Source organism: Canis lupus, chromosome 8 (assembly GCF_048164855.1).
Source record: "Canis lupus baileyi chromosome 8, mCanLup2.hap1, whole genome shotgun sequence".
NCBI classification, from domain to species: Eukaryota; Metazoa; Chordata; class Mammalia; order Carnivora; family Canidae; genus Canis; species Canis lupus.
In genome coordinates, this window is record NC_132845.1 from 17,719,633 (window position 1) to 17,740,498 (window position 20,866).

Below are 20,866 nucleotides of genomic sequence, written 5' to 3' on the forward strand. Positions count from 1 at the left end.
TTAACCTTAACTATTATCTAACCAGTATACCAGGATTGAAAACATGATGGGATTCCATTTGAAATGTAGATAGAAACCATATTCAATTCCCCTCCCTGTACTGCACACTATAAAGCTTTCATGAAATGCAAATATTTCCCCAAATTATTTTTCTTCATTGAAATTCTATTTGAAGAATTTATCACAGAATGAGGTTTATAGGACTCTGCATCTGTCTTTGGGACAAGAGGATGCCCTTTCCTCCATCTTCACCTCTACTCTTTTGAAAGTGTATTCAAAACCATAAAAAAAAAATTAAAAAAAAATTAAAACCATAGGGATCAGTGTCTGCTTTGCTTCATTGTCTCCACCCAACATAAGAAAGTAAGAATTGTAGAATAAAACTCCTATTAACTTCTTTATTAATCAATTTATTGATTATTATTAATTAATTGTAGAATCAATCTCCTATTAACTTCTTTTCTTACTATGTTTATAACTCTAGCTGTACAACTATCCCTGCTGGTGTTTACGTGTAGTGATGCTCACCTCAAAGAAGAAAATATCCCAAGATCTATACTGAATGATGTCTTAAACTGAACTATTTTGATACATTTCAACACTAATTATTAATGTATTGTGGGTATTATGAGTTCACACACACACACACACACACACACACACAAAACACTTGGGTGGAAATGAAGCTCTTCACTAGTACTTACAAATGAGAAAAGATTCTCCAACTGATAACCAGAAAACTTCTTGATCTTAAGGAATGTATGAGATAGATGCCATTTAGTTGTAAAGACCACTAATGAGTAGAGACTCTTATGAAATTCAGCTGAAGAGTCCTGTTCAAATGGACCCTAGCCGTACCTAAAGAGAGGACAGCAGTCACACTGCTGTCATGCAAGCTGGCCTTTGACTATTACTGGGAATCCTCCTCTGTACTAACCTTACATTGGCACCTGCACCCTAGACACTTGTCTTCTTGTAGGATGGGAAAGGAGGGATTATTCATTCCAGAATGCTTAGTGCATTCATGTTAAATTCTTTATATACTATTCAAACACTTGCATGTTGATAGCACCTTGAGGTCTTTGAAGTTTATTTTTGTGCATTTTCTTATCTCTTGGCCCACATGTTCCCTCTTCTTCATCCATCTGCCTTTATTTCTCCCACCATATCTATCTATATCTTGCAAAGAAAGGCCACTTTCATATTTTCCCTTGCAGCACTTCTTCCCTAGAGTCTGTGCCAACAAATTGCAACCATCGATGGGCCCTAGTGTGCTAGTACACTTCTGTGCATCACCAGTAGAAACGGTAAGAGACAACAGCAAGCACAGATCGAGCATCTAGTGTGGATATAGAGCTAACATCCACTACTTGGCAAGCCGTGTTCAGGGAGGCTTACTTAGCTCTCATTCTGGGATTATTATAAAAATAAATCTTTTAACATTTGTTTGGGATTAAAAGTGAGGGAATCTAGACTCACATTTTAAAATGCACATCCTGATGAATAATAAATACACTTAGTAAATATACATTAAGGGAGAATTATATTTTCTGCAGCTTGTTGTGTTCACTGAAGGCATTCTGCACATAACAATGAATTAACAGAACTCAAATACCAAATCGAGATTGGAGGAGTGGGTGTATATAATTTGTACCATCTCTTAGGAATAAAAGAGGCTGAACAGAGAATGACAGTGTTCTGTATGAGAGTAAATAGGAGCCACCTGCAGGACAATCCAGGGCAGCAAATGGGAGGCTGCCAGGGGGGCACTGGAGAGAGTCCTGGGCTCAGAGCCAACATCATGGGTTCTACTCTTGGCTTAGCCAGCAAACCTCTGCTTCTTGGGTTCCTCAGCAGTACAGGGAATCAAAATGCCTGTGAGGATCACAAGACCTCATGGCTGTAAATTACATGCAAGCCATGTAACTGCCAAACATGAACGAAGGGCAGAAGTCCTACAGTTTCAGGATCTAAGAGACATCTAGGAAAATGATCCCATCAGATTGGCCACAGGCAAATCTGTGAAATTAACTTTCTACCTCCTTAGCTCCTCCTCTTTTTCCACATTCATTTCCACCAGTCCTTCCCTTCCAAGCCCCAAGCAGTGATCAGCTCACAACATCTACCTTCCCTCAACTTAGTCTTCGTTTTATACACAGGCTGGACAGCACCCTCCCAGACCCACCACATCAAAGCTTAACCTCATGGTCTCTTTTTTTCTGGACACCATTCTCTGCTGATACCAAGTCAGAAGAAATTCAGGCTCAGCAATCAGAGAATCCAGGTAAAAACCAAGTTCCTCTGCTTGCTAACTCTGAGAGTTGGCAAATAACCCTCATGTGCCTTTGTCTCCTCATCTGCAACCTGGAACAATAATAGTACAGGTTTCATAGCAATCTTGTGAGGGTAAATAATAAGGATAAAATCTCTGGGGTGCCTAGGTGGCTCAGTCCATTAAGCATCTGCTTTGGGCTCAGGTCATGATCTTAGGGTCCTGGGATCAAGTCCCGCATCAGGCTCCCTACCCTGAGCGGAGCCTGCTTCTCCTTTTCTCTCTGCCTGCCACCTTCTCTGCTTGTTCTCTCTGTCAAATAAATCAATTTTTTAAAAAAAATTATTTAAAAAAAGGATAAAATATCTGGCATAGAGCCTGGCTCATAAATAAACACTCAATAAATGTAAGTCTTATTTGAACTCAAATGTTAATGGTGCCAGTTTACTATCACTCCTCCAAAGCAACTCCTGATTTTACCAGCACCCCTAACATACAGGAGAGCAGAAGTGTGTGATTTTAAACATATGACAAGGTGATGAGGGAGATCCATTAGGGCAGGGGGCAAAAGTCCCTTGGGACAGGCTATTCCAACACACCAGCCCAGCCCTACTGCCTAGATTCTAACAGTGTGTCCACACATCCCCTCCTTCATTTGCATAACAACAGAAAATGCAGAGATCTGAACCAGAAGACCAAAGGAAATATCTATCTATCTGGACATTGTTTACTCTGGGGCGTTGTCACATGATCTGCTTTTTATCCAGAACTGGGTAAACAGAAATACTTTTGCAGAAACAAGTAAACAGCGGACCGTGCAGTGATTTCACAAACAACTATTTAATAGTCCATTACCTGCTTTTCCACACAAACGATCACCGAACCTCCTTTTTTTTTGTGGAAAGGGCACTCATTTCTTTGTTTATGGCTTGAGGGGAGGGGAGAGGCAAAAGAGACAGGGAGGTGACACTAAAATTACTTGTCCTTCTTTGAAGCTTTCCAGGTAAGCTGTGCCCAGATTCAAGGACAATGTGTTAAGACTGACTCCTGTGTCGCCCCTGAAAAGCCCTGGGAATTTTAATTGAAATTACTTTTCAGCACTGGCATGCTGCCTTATTTGCAATTTGTATTATGAAGGACGATGCTAAATAAGAAGGGTGACTTTTTTTTTTTTAATGCAGGTGCCAAAACTGCATGTTGGCAACCCTCCCCTCCCCACCTAAGAAATAAACACAAGATTTTCTTTTTTTACTGTTAAAGGACAGTAAACATCTTTGGATATCGATATTCAAAAGCCAACGAAAACAGCACACAAGCTGTAGTGGGAGAAGGTCCCCAAAGTAGAAAGCTATTCATGGAAATGGAAACAAGCAGAAGAACAAACAGAAAAATCTCCATGTTTTCATCCTACATTTCAAAGCTGCATTAAAGTCACAGTCCCTCCCCTTGTGAGGCATTTCCTAAAAATGCATGAAACTTCATAAAACAGGAAGTTCAATATTTTTTTACTTTTTCAGTATTATTTTCCCTTCTCAATTCTACTTTACCTTGTTTACTAATGTAACGGAAAATTAAAAAAACAAAAACAAAACTGATAACCCTCCAGTAAACACCTTTCCTGCAAAGGCCCTCATCCCCAGCTTTCACTCTGATAGTGGTCTAAGCTGGTGGCATGCGGCTTTCCTGTGACTTAAGAACACTTTTTGCCACACGAAGCACGATTTACTTTTTCAAAAATGCAACCAAGTTACAGAAAATGCTTTAGATGTGGCGCCTGGGTGGCTAAGTTAAGCATCTGACTCTTGATTTCTGCTGAGGTCATGAGGTTGAGCCCCATGTCTTCACACTCAGTGGGGAGTCTGCTTGAGTTTCTTCCTCTCCCTCTGCCCCTCCCCCAACTTGTGTTTTCTCTCTCTCTTTCTCTCAAATAAATAAAATAAATCTAAGAAAGAAGAAAGAAAGAAAGAAAGAAAGAAAGAAAGAAAGAAAGAAAGAAAGAAAGAAAGAAAGAAAGAAAGAAAGAAAAAGAAAGGAAAGAAAGAAAGAGAGAAAGAAAGAAAATGATGAGATCCCATGGCATCTGGGGGGCAAAAAATCAAATCCTGCTCCTGAAAGGAGGCAATCTCAATAAACCTCCAACTTCCTAAAGTAGGAACATGAAGAGCCTTTTCTCGGGGCCAAGATATGTGCCAGAGATAATGCTCCAAGAGAATAATTACTTCCCCATGAAAGGCTAGTATGATTATCAAGCCCATTATGAGTCAAGCCCTTGAAAATCCAAAGGTAAGCAGCAGTTAAATAGCTATAAACAGTAGTTAATGAGAATTTTGAGAAAGATGATGAAGTGACAACATGGGAAGCCCACCACAGACACGAATCCCTGAGAATGAGAAGAATGTGTTTCCCACACAGCCGACTCTGCAGACTCTGTACATACTCTCTCCCTTTTTCCTTTGACGATCGTCTCCTTTGTCCTCCCACCTCTCCCTTTCTCTCCTTCTCCCATCTTGTGTTCATTTTTCTCCAGTTTATTTTTCTGTCTCTGCTTCCTTTTCCTTGGCCTCTCCCCCACTCTCTGCCCACCCCCCGCCTTTGTCTCTTCCATCCATCTTTTTCTCTCATTTCCACACACGTCCTCCTACTTCCCTCCTCCAGTGCTGTGTCACAATATTGCATGGAAGTTTACTGTAAGCATATTTGGATTCCCTGTTGTTATTTTTTTTAATCAGCGTTAACTCTTTTATATCACTCTGTGCACAAAAGGAAACCAAGTTTCAATGCTTTTTATTTGCATAGGATATGCCTGCTTATTTGTGAGCCCTTCGCCAAAGATGGGGAGAGAGGAGGTAAGGAATAAAATACATGATCCTTACCCTCAAAAAAATGCCAAAGCTCTAAGAACCTCTTCCAACTAGATTCCTTTTATCCCATCTGCCTTGTTTCCCGGCTTTTTACTTATTATTATTATTTTTTTAATATCTGCTCGTCATAAATTTACTGAGTGCTTAATGTTTGCCAGGAAGTTTAAGCATACAAACCACTGGTTGGCGGAAGGAGGAATTATAAGGAAAGGAGGAAAGTTATTTCCTCTTAAATTTATTCCTTCTATTTCTTTGTGAGGAAACTAGGGCAGAAAGAAACAAAAGAACAGGAATAACCCTCGACACACACACACACACACACACACACACACACTCCTCAAGTACCTCTGCTTTCCCTCTTCCCCGTCTCTGTCTTTATGTAGACCTGACCCTGAGACTTGTTTTTCCTTCTAGGTACATTGAAGAGAAAGAATTAGGGCATGATAAGTGGGGTGGGGAGGGACAGTATCCAGAGGCCAAATTTTTTCCCTCCCAGATCTAAAAATCTAAAGAAATCAGGAAAGGAATGCAGGTATGCAGATGATGATACTCTGACAGATGTCTATGACTATCCGCCCTGCAAACTGGATATTCTCATTTGTGAATGCTGAGTTTCAGAGAGGTGAAACGCTTGGCTCTGCAAGTATATAGCAGATTCTAACCCAGTTATCTGTCTGCAAAGCCCAGGCTCTTCTTGTTCACTCCATGGTTGCCCTCTACACTTTAACAAGCTCCAATTGATTCTTTAGCACTCAGGTTAAGTTTCCTTCCTACTTAAGTGATCCTTCAGCTTCTTTCCTCAGAGCCCTGTCTCCGTCGCCATTACAATATATTCAATATATTGTAATGAATGAATACATACATTACAATATATGTATATATTGTATGAATATACAATATATTCATTACACTGATGACCATTATTTGCTTCTCCATTACCTCTCACATATGAACTGCTTAAGGACAAAGTAAGCATCTTATTCATCTTTGTAGCTCCTGAGATTTTTTCATACAATGCCTTATACAGAAGGGTTCAACAATTGGTTGCACTGAATTAAGTTGAACACCAAAATATGGTAAATTAGAAAATCTATCTTATTCTGAAAGAACAAATGGGAAAGCAGTTAGGTTCTCACAAGAAGAAAAGAGACACTAAATCCAAAATATGGATTACACTGCTTCAGGTTGAGGGGGCAGGTCAAGAGAAACAGCTTTTCAAGAGAACCTATAAGAGATACAAGGACAAGAAAACCAAATGGGTTGATTTGATATTGTGACGTTGATAAATCAGACAGAAAATGTGTATTGGTCAAGCTGGACAAGGCAACAGCCTAATTCCTCAAGAGAAAGGTAGAGAAGAAATGACATCTATGAGTTGGGGTTCTAACATTATATCTAACTAACTGGCCATCTAAAAGGCCCGTCTATAATCTTACACTCAGACATTCCTTAGACAGACATAGAATTTTCTCAGTATTTTTCTTCAGGTTTATATAATCGTATAATCGTACAATTTGTATAATTGATATGTAATATTGTAAGACATTTAAAGTGATTATATATATATATATATATATATATATATATATATATAGTGCAAGAATGTCCCATCATTTAATTAACACATCCAATCATCTTATTTATTTTAACTAGTTAGTTATTGAATGCATTTAAGTTCTACTCTCTTTGCAAATTTCAATTATACAATACACTGTTATCAACTATAGTCACCATGTTTTACATTAACACCTCAGACTTTATGTTATAGCTGAAAGTTTATACCCCCATACTAACCTCTCCCTATTTCCTGCCACTCCCAGGTAACCACTTTGCCATCCTCTATTTTTATGAGTTTGACTTTTTTGTTTTTTTAAGATTCCACATATACATAGTATTTGCCTTTCTCTGTCTGGTTCATTTCACTTAACATAATGCCCTCAAGTTGCATATTGCAGTTGGTAGGATTTCCTTCTTAAGGCTGAATAATAGTCCATTGTACTGGCACTCAGGCTCTCTCTCTCTTTCTATATATATATATATATATATATACACACACATATACACCACATCTTCTTTATCCACCTCTCCATTGATGGACATTTAGTTCACTTCCGTATCTTGGCTGTTGTGAATGATTTTAGCCAATATATTTTAATTCAGCTTCAGCTGAGAGGTGTACAGCAAAGTCCCTACCCTTTCCACACTTAACTGAAGTTTGAGCAGATCTTCAAACAAAGCTCTCTTCAAATCAAATCAACTATAGATAAAAAATATAACCTTCACTGTGGGGTGATATCACTTCTTTTACAGCTTTTGTTTGGATTCCTACTACTTTAAAATATTTTTCAAAATTTCTTTTTCAACACATGGTGATAAACTCTTATCATTGGAATTATATAATTCTGCCTGAGGTTTTTTCATTTTAATTTGGAAGAAAATGTCATTGATTTTATCTGAACTGCTTTTGTGTACGGTATGTTTATATTTATGTTAATTTTCTCACATAGAAGATAGAAAACCCAATTTTATAGATCTGAAAATAAAATGTATTTAGTGAGGTAATTTATGAGAATGGTGGGGGAAATGTGGTACTCTGGTTAACTCACCGTATTAGTGAACTGAACTGCCCCTAGTCACCGTAAGTTGGAGACAGATTCTCAAAAACTTGGTACAATGCTCTCACAAGACTTAATAAGATTTTATCTGTTTTAATTTTATTGGGTGTTGAGTTCTGAGGAAATCACCTTTACAGACATTGCAAATCATCACGTCAAATGCTCATTATGCAGTTTTCCCAAGAGAGAAGGTGTAAAATTCTAGCCGTTGTCCATGGACAGAAGGTACACAGATGATGTTAAGGTCCCAAGGGCCAGCGCTGATGAAAGAGACCTACCTGGGTCCTAGGCAAAGCCGTGAATAGAAAATTCTTTTCAAGTGTCTCCTTCCCACCTTCATCAACATGTCCATTCTTTTCTTCCTTCCTCCTCCCATTTCCTGTCCCCCTTCCATTCTCCAAATTCCTCTAACCTGCTTTTTGTTGCGCTAATCAGTGCTGAAGTAATAACTAAGATATTAGTTAATAAGAGATGCAGATGAGATTACCACGGTCCCAGGAATATTCTTACTCCTGTGGAAGCTGTAAGCACTTGCCCTCCAGACTAACCGAAGAAATGATTGATCCCGAATACAAAAAAGGCCTTCCTGGTCTTAAACCTGGCTTTGTAGTTCAATCTCCCAGCACCTCCTGGCACAAACCTAGAGCCAGCTTTCATTCTGGCCCATGCCTCCTTGCCAGGCCACATGCTTTTCCTTCCACCTGGTAAAACCTCCTTTACCCCCACCCCCCATCCCACACCACCAGCACCTTCTTCTCCTTGGTCACTTGCCCTTGGAAGCAGGGCTCAAGCAAACACTGCATGGAGAAGCTTCCCCAAGCCTCCCATTCTGCCTTCGATGCCCCCCTCCGGGTGCCCCCAGCGCTCTGTGCACATTACAACGCTTATTATTTCATACAATAATTATTGGTTCCTTTCTGTTTTCCCCACCAGCTAAACTGTAACTTCCTGCAGACTTATCATTCTTCATATTTTCAACATCTAGCAAATTGCCGGGCCCTCACAGCTCATTAAGGTTGAACAAATGAAACATTGCAATGAAATAAAGGAGGTTTGAGATACCACTGCTTCATGGGGGATGGAATAAATAAACGCTGGAAATACCAATTGAAAATGTTGTCAACCCTCACTGTAGAACATAGGACTTCATAAGCACGGAGCCTAGTGTGCTCTAAAGCTTCCTGGTTTTTGTTTTAAAAAAAAAAATCCTTGATACTACCTCATTAACTTTTCATTTGTTCCCTTCCCACTAAAGTAGAGCACAAAACAATCCCGTTATTTTGGCTTCCCAATGGTCTAAGTTCCAGATAAACAGGCTTACCGGGTTTTTCGTGTGCTTTTACGCACTTTAATCAATGTATTTCCCAGTTTGAACACGACAATACATTAATTCCTGTCTGTTTTAAACTAGCTGCCACTTACTCAAAGACGGCACCAACACAACTTGGAAGCAGCCTGGAATAGTGAAAGGAGAGTCTCTTTGGGCCAGAAGTTAGCTAAACCCGCCAAGTCTGAGCCCTGGCTCTGCCTCCGGCCCACTCTGCGGCCTTGGGAAAATTACATAACATTTATAGGCCTCAGTTTCCTCATCTATAAAACATAGCAGTTGGACCAGGTGATTTTTAAGCACCCTGTCCGTTTTAAAATTCTATTATTATATAAATCTTTAATTCCCACAGAAAGCAGGTAGACCTTGGAAAGTACTGGAAAGGACAACACTGTACTGTCACACAAAGAAGATAGTCTCCGTCGCATGCGATTCCATTTAAAATTCAGGGCAAAGTCCGGTGTGCACGCACCATGTCTGAGTGGCCGAGAGTAATACAACACGCACAGGGCAGGAGCAGGGAGCAGAGGGGAGGGGACCCGCACACTGTGCACAGCACACAGCTCCGCGCACTTCCTCACACTGCTGTATGCTAAATCTGTGGCTATGAATACACCACAGTGAACAGCTTGAAGTTCTTTGGAACAAACATCGTCTCCTCTAAGGTCACTCCTGAAGGAACGGCAATAATAACATTTGGCATATGTAGATAGAGCGCTTTGCAGACTGGAGCATGGAGAATTATGCTCTGCATGTTCCAGAAAAGATGATCCATGATTCAGATGAAAAAAAAAAAAAAATGTCAGGTACGTTTTTGACAGTGGCAGCAAACCCAAACAGTATAACCATGCAATCAATACGGACGCCCTCATTAAAATCCCCAAGTAGCTGGGAGTTTGATTTTCAGCAGGGTCTGGACAGGAATAATGGATTTGGTGGCCTGAAGGAACATTAGAGGTTTTAATAAAAGGAACTTAAAATTACCAGTGTCGGCCCCGGTTCCAAGGAAGCCCTGGCTCCCCCCACCCCCCCCACCCCCGACGGTCACAACACAGGATGAACCTAATTCCTGGCCTCTCCGGGTCTTGCTTTTCAGTTTAAAATGACATTTTAGATACAGCCTGATAATTTCTCCTTAAAAATAAACTCATAAAAATTGCTTTAAAATTCCTGATCAATGTTTTCAGTTCACATAGATACTAAACCGAATTTCCTAAAGCCTGAAAAGCTAATTATGCATTCAATTAGAGTTTCTTAATAAAGATTAAAACTCTGAAGTCTATTACAAGCCCATATTTAATTCAACTGCCATTTTATCCATGCCATGGAAGTGTAAGTGGTAACAATGAATATAAATTATAATACATGCCATAGAAAGAATGCTATTTGTCCAAGTACGTTACTATAAAGAATTAAATTTTGCTATCAGTTCCATGATCTAGTTAAAATTGGTATTCTTTATTTGGTCTTTCAATGTAGTCCAATTTCCTACTTTGAAAAACAAATTCTAGGGAATAAAGAAAAGAGATTAATTTATCATTAAGACTCTGCTTAATTGAAGTCAATTCCGAACAAACTTGAATTCAATTTCTGCTCATTAAATTGAATGTGCTCTGCGTTCCTCTCTGCATTGCTTTGAGCAAGCAGCTGAGAACAAGGGACTAACATCAAAATTATTAAATTGAGGAGATTTTATTTGGTCTTCACATGCCAGAGCCGCTTTGATGAGGAGCTGTTTTGGCACTGAAAGGAAAGAAGAGCAGCTGGAGGAAAAATCAAATGAAACTAAGCCTTGGAAAATTGAAGAAAACGCAAGCTTAATAATATTTAATAATTAAATTTCCACAAACAATAGCGGCAAATGAAGTAATCTGCAAAGTCTGTGAACTCATTTGCATAATTGATGCCGGTCCCCTGTAAATGAATAATGAAGATAATAAAAGATGTTGCTAAAAATGGGCACAATAACAGCAAATTTCATCAAGCCGCGCTCTCTGATTAATCTGCTCTTGCAAATCAGCAGCGAGAGGGGAGCGCGTGATTAACCGCGCCGAGGACGGCAGCAGGCGGCGGCGCTGCCCTTTCTCCGCGTGTCTCTGGGCGCGGCCCGCGCTCCTCTCGCCGCAGCTGCCGCTGGGGCTGCCGCGGGCGCCGCTCCGCCGGGCGCCCCCCCCCCGCCCCCCCGGACCCGCCCGCAGCCGCAGCCGCAGCCGCGCAGCCCCTCCCCCCCGCCCCGCGCCCCCCCACCCCCACCCCGGGCAGCAGCCGCAGCCGCAGCCGCGCACCCCCGGCCCCCCCGCCCCTCTGCTCTCCGCCGGGCCCGCAGCCGCGCACCCCCGCAGCCCCGCCCCGCTGCCCCTGCCCCTCCCGCAGCAGCGCAGCCCCGGCCCCCCCTCCCGCCCCTCTGCTCCCCGCCCCGCTGCCCCTGCCCCTCCCGCAGCAGCGCAGCCCCGGCCCCCCCTCCCGCCCCTCTGCTCCCCGCCCCGCTGCCCCTGCCCCTCCCGCAGCAGCGCAGCCCCGGCCCCCCCCTCCCGCCCCTCTGCCCCGGCTCGCAGCCCCGCCCCCCCGCCCCTCTGCCCCCGCCCGGCCCCCGCAGCCCCGCCCCAGCCATCGATCCCAGCCCGGGGGAGGGGGGGCGAGTGGGGGCTTCCCGCCGGCCCCCACCTAGACGCGGAGTAGACGAGAAACCATTAGCTGCACCGCGTGGGCGATGCAGTCGGGATGGGGATTCCGGGGGGTGGGGGGGGCTCCGTGGGGGAGCGAAAGGTGAGAGGTGCCGGGCGGTCCACGGGCGCTCGGGGCACCGGGGGGCGCGCGGGCACTTGGCCTCCGGCCGCACGCACGGCAGAGCGGGCCCTGGAAGGGGTGGGTGAGTGTGTTATGCACTTGTGAACGACTCTTCCGACAAGATCCGGAGGCGCACACACACGCGCACACACACGCACGCACACACACACACACACACACACACACAAGGTGCATCCCACCCACCCTGCCAATTCCCTTCCCGGAAGGGACGGGGTGGAAGAAAGAAAGAAAAAAAGAAAAAAGAGAAAGCAACCCGCAAAGGTAGGCTGGGCATTGCAGATTTTTTTTTTATTTTAAATCGAAATAACATTTTCCAGTGTGCAACTTACGTTTTCGAGTGTATTCTTCTCAGGCCCAACCCAAGGGGCTAATAAAACCCTTGAGAGCCGCTGTGGCCCAGATACATTTTGTGCGGGAGTTTGTGAAAACAACTTGGCCGAGCGCAAACCTTAGAGGATGAAAAAGACTCCGAAAATGACACCGTCCCCCTGGAACCCCAGGCGCCCCACTCTCCTCCTCTCCAGGATAAAGTTGTCTCAGGAAAATAAAAGTGTTGATAAACCACGGTTCCACGCTGTTACTTATTTTACAACCCTTGGTTTGCAATCGATCATAGCTTGGGCCTAACAGGACTGACTGGGGCTTTCCATCTGTTTATAGTGTGTGCAGTGTTTTATCCCCCAAAAGTACTACGTCAGCTCTGTAAAATAACGTATTATTTCTGTTCGCGTCCTGGATCCACCTCCACAGTGGTTTTTGTTTAAAATAAAGGCCTTGGTTACTTTCCATTATTACCGAATGGAAACTTCAGTCCTAGACATCTGAGGAACACAGGCTTGCAAATCCAGTCCTGAGCTGGGAAAAACAGCAGAGCCCTTGAGTGCTTCACTAGGCGAGGGCAGTCGGCTCTATTTTAACTTGACCGGTTTTAATCCAGTTTCATGAACCATGAGCTTGCTTCTCCTCCAAAAAACAAGCCGACATGCCACCCTGAGTCCCAAACTCCATCTTTCTCGGTGTCATGTCATCAAATAAACCTGTGACTCCCTTGTTTTCGCTCAGCAAATGGCTCATTCTTCCCGGTGCAAAAACTACACTGCAGTTTTCCCTGACTCCTCTCTAAATGTACAAAGAAATCCCAGAATCGTGGAATTTTGAGCCAGAAGAAACTTCCTCACTTTGCATAGGAAGAAAGGAAGACGGAAAGGAGTTGAGTGACTGCCCGTTCTCACACAGGCACTGCCACCAGCCCCAGGTCCCTCTGCTGCCACACGAGTGGTCTCACCCCACCTCCAGCCTGGCGTGGAGGCCAAAGGAAGGAAACTGGAAAGAGACTCAAGATCGGTATTTCAGGAAGCGCCCAGAAGCCAAGGGAATGCAGGAACAGAATTAATGGGAATGTGGGAAAGGTTAGGAATGATAAATCCAGGTGATAAAATGAGTTTCAAAGAATCGGAAGCCAGATGGTCGTAGAGAAACTATGTCTCTCACAGAGGCGGTGTAGAAAATAATCTGGCAAAATAAGGACCGTGGAGAGAAAGTAAGTGGTTCTTAAGATGTCTCAAACATGGGGTCGAAGTTAGGTCAAGAGAAGAAAAGGAAGAGCCCACAGGAATGTCTGTAGACAGGCAGAAAGAGAGCGTAAGTGCATTGGTGTCCAAAGGATTCTTTCTGTGCGGTGCCTCTGAGGAAGAAAGGGTGACAGACTGCCTCAGGAGAATGAGCTAGTGGAGCATCTGAGAGACACAAGGAATGGCCCCAGTCAAGGTGAATTGTAGGCAGTTGTGAGAGTTTCATCCCAGGAGCATGATGAGAATATCAGAGCCTGCAAGGGTGCTTCATCTGCTCCGAGACGAGTGTCCTAAAACCATCAGGCCTCACATGAAAAGCCTGCAGCCCAGTGTCCCCCAGCTTCCCAACGCCAGGCAGAGAGAAGTTAGGCCTCCTGATTCGCATCCATGCATGCCCGAGGAGCACACCACTCTCTCGGCTCGGATCTGGAATCGTGCATTCCAGAAGGGCCCTGAAGAGATGCCCTCAGAGGTCTTTACGGTTTCCTGCTCCAAATCACCCTGACATATAAAATAAGAATGTGTTCTACGGCCTTCCTCAGCTTATTAGCTCTCGTGTAAGGATGAGTGATCCTCGTTGTTACTTGAAAACATCCACATTTTGGAAATGCCTAAGCTACCTAAATGTGACAATAAAATTCATTTCAGTTTATCAGTCTTGAAAGTTAATTGAACATTTATGCTTTAGTCTAATTATTCCTAACACTGAAGCAATGAAAAATTAGGTAAGATTTGTAGCCAACTCCTTGGCTTTTTTTCCCTCTCAGACTTTTTCTTTCTTTCTTTTTTTTTTTTTTTTAAATGACTGACGAGTTTGGGCAGAGGCCTAACACTCTAAGCCGATGAACCTGGCAGCAGTGTTCCTGAAGCCCTGGGTTCTGGGATACTTTATGGCTCTTCATCACCTTCGAGAGCTGTCCTTATGACGCCAGGAATCTAGCTGAGTTCCATGTGGGTAAGAAAATGTAATGCTCTGGTTGCCTGGATACTCTGGTTAACCGATGGTGACCACATACATTAGAAAGCAGTGTCTGATTTGTAGAAAACTTTGAAGGTTGTTGAAGGAGATGCCAGCCCTCCTTCTATGCAGCAATAGGCAGAAATTGTCGGTAATCTGGCAAATGAAAACATTTGCACTGTGTGATGTTTACTGCCTGTTTAATATCCTAAAATTTGCACACAATCTAGAGTTATTATTTCCTCCAAATAATTTATCCCTAATGAATATTGATGTCTTGTGTTGTGAGCCCATGGTCCAAATAGAAAGTTTTCCTAGTCATGATTATCTACAACTATTAAATGTTTTCCCATTCAATTAAACTTTTCTTACAGAACCGGAAAGTTTTATTTAAAAAGTCAGAAATTATTTAAAAATTAGCATATAAACTAAAGAAGGCAATATTTAAGTAGGATACCCATAAGCCATTAAAAGCATATTTTATGGATATACAGCCATTTTAAATAATTAGGGATTTTCCCCCCACTGGTTATTAATTCTTTTTGACGATAGTTTTGCTGTCTATGCTCCTCCCAAGCTAAAGAGCACAAGTTATTTATCATTCCTGGTTTGTGGAGGATTTTCGAGGATTTATTTACAACCCCCTCAAAACAAGTGTCAAAACCCCTGCATCTGCCCTATTTCTATTTACTCAACCCTTCTCTCTAGCTGGAAAGCCAAAAGAAAAGGGAATTTAAAGGAAAAGCCTGCAATTCTAAGTTCCTTAACTCCCACTCTTTTCTTATCTCACCATATTGGATTTAATCAGCATGTGCTGAGAACCCAGCATGTGACAGACACTAAGGAAGCTGACATGAATAAATATGGTCTCGGTCTTTCAGGAGCTTACAGACACCTGGGGAATACCTACCTGGACACAGATAATGTTTACATAATGCAGTAAGTGCAAAAGCACTGAGTCCAGCTCCAAAACTCTGAGATGTTTTCATAAGATGAAAAATATGGGGGAAATCATATGATGGCTTAATTCATGTTCTCCTTGTTAACTTTGTGTTGGTCTTTTTCCAACCATAGACGTCATCTTGTAATTCCCATCTCCAACAGGTATTGAAAAGTTTCATTTATGGGGCACTTGGGTGGCTCAGTTGGTTAAGCATCTGCCTTTAGCTCAGATAATGATCCCAGAGTCCTGGAATCAAGCCCCACGTCCGTCTCCTTGCTCAGTGGGGAGTCTGCTTCTCCCTCCCTCTCTGCTGCCCCCATATGCTTGTGTGCTCTCTCGCTCTCGCTCTGTCAAATGAATAAATAAAATCTTTAAAAAAAAATAGCCTTGGCTATTCTAAAAAAAGAAATTTGCTTATTTATATTTCCAGTAGGCTATTGGCAATCATAGCTCTAATTCTAAATTATCTCATAGAACGTACCTTTTCTAAAGGCTTACATTTTAAAAAAGAAGGCTAACATAACTTATTCAGTGTTGACCTGTATGATATCAATTTCCTAGAGTGTTATATATATAAGATCTATTTTAAATATGCGTGCGTGTACAACTAAATATATACATGTTTCATTCTGGATTCTAAATGTCAACTTTTATGGTGACTTAACTGCCATTAAAACACTGGTCTAAGAAACCAAATATAAAAATTATCGGGCAATTAGGAATTGGTGGAAGTTCCTGAACTTTATGAATAGCATTATAAACATTATTGTAGCCTGAGAGGATTGATCAACAAAAGTCCGACTACTAGCTGGAACACACGATGGCTGGAGTATATCATGACTTCAGGAAATGTGAAGAAAAAGTAAGAGTGACTGCCAAAGTAGAGCGGAGGAGACTATAGTCTCAGAGACTATACTCTAACCAATGTGTCATATATTGTTCACCTGTTTGTAACAGGAACCCTACTCAACTGGCTTAACCAAATAGGAATTTTGCATTTAGGGGGAGACAGTCCAGGGCCAGTTCGCTGGCTCTGAATTTCATCAGAGACTCAATGTCTTTCTGTCTTTCCTATGATCCTTAGTACACTGTTTTCCCCTGATGGTCACAAGATGATCCCTTTACCTCCAGCCATTGTGTCTGCATGCCTAGCAAAATGAAGGAAGGGGAAAAGGTATGTACCAGCTGAGTGTGTCCCTTTTAGTAGGAAAATGATAACTTATCAAGAGCTTCCCCCTCCCAGAGGAGTCTGCTCACATATCATTGGATACAACTAGTCACGTGACCTTAGCTGTAAAAGAATCTGAGGTGAGAAATTTTAACTGATCCAAGTTATTATCCAATTAAATTGGATATTAAACTTCAACCAATTAAAAGCATCCAATGTTAACAATCCAAGTTATCTTAATAAGGAAAAAAGAAGAAACATACCACAGAGAGACCATGCTGATTCAGTTAGCATTTCCAATTCTATCTAGAAGGTACGGCCCCACGCCCTAGTGCATGGGAGGTCCCTATATCTATATACAATGTAGCATTCTCATAAAATAAACATATCGAATAATTTTCTTATCTCCTTTTCTCAGCACATATTCCTTGGGTAAAGAAGAAGCATTTTTGTAAACGTGTCGAGTGGCCTGTTTTTAAAGATACCCAATATTACTTTAACTATAAAGATATATACTCCATTCTGAATCTTAATCTTACATGGTGCTACATTTTTAAAGCCTTGGTGTCCTTACTGCTGAAAGTTTGTTTGTGGGATCCCTGGGTGGCGCAGCGGTTTGGCGCCTGCCTTTGGCCCAGGGCACGATCCTGGAGACCCGGGATCGAATCCCATATCAGGCTCCCGGTGCATGGAGCCTGCTTCTCCCTCTGCCTGTGTCTCTGCCTCTCTCTCTCTCTGTGACTATCATAAGTAAATAAATAAAAATTTTAAAAAAAAATTAAAAAAAAAAGTTTGTTTGCTGGCTTATAATAAATGCATGGATAACATTAAATAATGCTTTAATATACAAGATAGGTATGAGGGCTTCTGAGCAGCCCCAGAAATTGTGAACTGGGTCAGTGATGGAAGAGAAAGAGATGGGATGATATATTTTTATCATCCTATGTCCCTCTCATTAAAAAACATTTGTTAAACACATGTGTGTATCATAGTTGTCAAAATAAAACAAAAAGATGTTTTACTCCAATCAACTCTTGATTTTATTAATCCTGTTACCTATTTTCTGTAAACCCTTTTCCCACTCAGCAGTACATCAACAAGAACAGACAGAAAGAACGATAAACCTCAAACCAGTCCGCCTAATTTTGTTATTAGCTGTAGTTAAAGGTTTGCTGAGGAAGAAGATTGAAGCCATTTGTAAAATGAGGTTTACATTTGTCTGTGGATTTCAATTATCCATGCTATTCCTTGTCCCTGGAAATCAGGGATAATGAAGAGTTGGATGAATCTCGAACTATTGTTTTGGAGCAAGATTTGGTTGCTGTCAGAAATCATAATTAACATCAAGAGGCATTTATTCCACCCTACTTTTGTACAAGGCATTGTACCAGCTGGTAGCAGCAGGGACATTTGGAAAAAGTAATGTTAGAGCAGCCCTCTTACCTCATGCACATTTTCTTAGAAAAAGCAAGTGATGAGTACATAAGTGTATAACCTTCAACATGATGGGAGGAAAGAGTACAAGTATTTTTCCCCTCAATAATTAGATTCAGATTCTTAGGAGTCTGGCTGAAGGCATCAGCAGACATGTATCATCTCAGCCAGTTATCCCAAAAGGGAAGTTTGAATGTTCAATTTACACAAATGTGTTGACTTAGGCTTTGAAAATGAAAGACTTTTTTTAAACGTCTCATGCTATGTCCCACATCAGACCCTACCTCACTCTTCCTTTGACTGCAGTGAAAAGAGACAGCTCTGCCAAATTTCTCTGTGACCTTAGGAAAATCACTCCCTTAACCTTTCTGGGCTTCCCTTCCCTCATCTTTAAAATGGGGCAACAATATCTACTCTGTGAGGTTGTTATGGGGATGGAAAAAAGGTGACTTCGGATGTACAGTCTCTGCAAATTGTGATGTGTTACATACATATAAGATATTATTGTTCTATTAATCCAAATATAGTATTGAAGAACCTTTTTCAATGTACACAAAGCTTAATAAAAATGCAGTCAAGCAATACATACTATTAACAATTTCCGTATGTCAGCAAATGGAGATCTATGTCATAATAAGTTATCTTTGAATATGGTATTCAAACCATGTTCAATTTCATGAGTGGATTCCCCTGTATTGATGTTTGCTCAGATTCTCATCAGTTTCTAAGTAGCATTTTTTCTTTGTTTTTTCGAATTATATAAGTTTCAGATGTACAGCTTTATAATTTGACATCTGTATGCACTACAAACTAATTGCCACCCCAAGTCTAGTTACCACCACCATACAGTTAACTCCCTTCATCCATTTTGCCCACCTCCAACCCCCTTCCTCCCTGGTAACCACTAGTCTGTTCTCTGTATCTATGAATTTGTTTTTGTTTTCTTTTGTTCATTCATTTGTTTTCTTAGGTTTGTTTTAGATTCCATTTATGAGTGAAGCTAATTGGTATTTGTCTCTCTCCATCTGGTTTATTTTGTTTAGCATAGTACCCTTAAGGTCCATCCAGGTTGCCACAGATGGCAAGATTTCATCTTTTTTACGGCTGAGTAATATGCCACTATATGTATATATACATACATACATACATACACCACATCTTTATCCATTTATCTATCGATGGACATGGTTTGTTTCCATATCTTGGCTTTGTAAATAATGCTACAAAGAACATAGTGGTGCATATATCTTTTCAAATCAGTGTTTTTTGTATTCTTCAGATAAATACCTAGAAGTCAAATAGCTAGGTCATATGGTATTTCTACTCTTAACTTTTTGGGGGAATCTCCATACTGTTTTCCTTAGCAACTGCATCAATTACAATCCCGTCAGTAGTGCTCACAGTTCCCTTTTCTGCACATCCTCTGTAGCACTTGCTATTTCTTGTCTTTTTGATAATAGTCATTCCAACAGATGTGAAGTATACTCATTGTGGTTTTGATCTGTGTTTTCCTAATAATTAGTGATGTTAAGAATCTTTATCTAATGTTGAAGTCATTGCACATTTGAGTGACTGAGCTTTGAATAATTTTGTTGAAGTATCACATGGCTCCAAAGACCAGCCAACATTAGCTAGCTGATTAGGAATTCTCTGGTTTTTGAAGTGAATGCCAGGGTAGTATATAATACACTTCTGCTTCAGAAATCCTGTTTCGGGTAATCCTATTTTGGAAATACAAACTATTTTCCAAAGAAAGAACAGGTGGGCAAATAGATATATGGCCATCACTAGCTTATTTAGTATAGAATGTTACTAATACCTATGAAATGTATCAAAATAAACCTTCACCTGTTTGTTTGCCCTAAAATTAAGTTGTTGCTGAAATGGGTGTGTGTTAGTCTTCACAAATTGCTACCGCTAAAAATCTGCTTATTGCTTTCCCCTTTGTAACCTAATTTTCAGCTTTGCCCAACTCAGGGGTCACCCAACAATGAAAATACCATATAATTCTCATCTAACTCACCTAATATATTGTATTAAGTCATCCATGGTCATTCAACTCTTTAGGTTTTGATATTACTATACATCTTCTTTTGGGAACCCAGTTTTTATTTGAAGTACATATATATAAATTTCATAAACATTTGATGAAAGAGTTTTTTATTATTTTTTCTTTCAAAACTTCTGCTCAGTTCTTCTTGTAATTTGTAAAGATAGGTACGTGCAAAATAACATCAGGTATTTCACTATAGTATTAATAATGCATGCTTCCAAATATTTATGGGTAATTTCTAAAATGGGTCCTGAGCAGAGGATCTTAGAGAGGAAAAAGTATCATTAAGTATCCTTCCTCGGCTAATTTAGCCAAGTACATTCCAGAACTCTCCCAATCAGTATATTAAGCAGATGTGGTCTTTGTCCACCTAGTATGTTGCGTTAGACCTTTCAACACTCTGCAGTCTTTTTATCACTCAGCTGCCAAGTTCCCTAGGGTAATCATAGACAGCTTGTCAATTTAATTGCAAAGAAACAGGCTTTCTTGTGACCATTCCAATTTTAGCTGCTACTTTAAATTGTACATGATAGTTCTTCCATGCTGTCTGCCCTTTAAACAGTGTGGATCTCTGCAAGCCTCTTAATGGTGATGGAAAGAAGAGCAGGAATGAAAATTTGGCTTGCTGATAGAGCCTACAACATGCATTTTATTAAGTTGCTGCTTTCAGAAAGGAAGCTTTTCCTTGAGCCCTGTATGTCACCATTACATTGCCAACACTAAATTATTTTTTTGTCTTTTCAGTGTTCTACTTTCATGCATATTTTCCTCCTTTCTGGGTGATAGAGGATTCATAGGCCATCTGGATTCTGAAACATCTGGACACTGAATTTCTGCAGAAGAGAATCAGAGGAAA

General features: G+C 41.2%; 1 long non-coding RNA gene across 1 annotated transcript; it reads left to right on the forward strand.

Moving 5' to 3' along the window:
- Positions 1-11,782: 11,782 nt before the first annotated feature.
- On the forward strand, positions 11,783-12,669 carry LOC140637552 (uncharacterized). Its single transcript, XR_012034642.1, has 2 exons — positions 11,783-12,144; positions 12,236-12,669. It is a non-coding gene; the product is annotated as an uncharacterized lncRNA (long non-coding RNA).
- Positions 12,670-20,866: the final 8,197 nt, after the last annotated feature.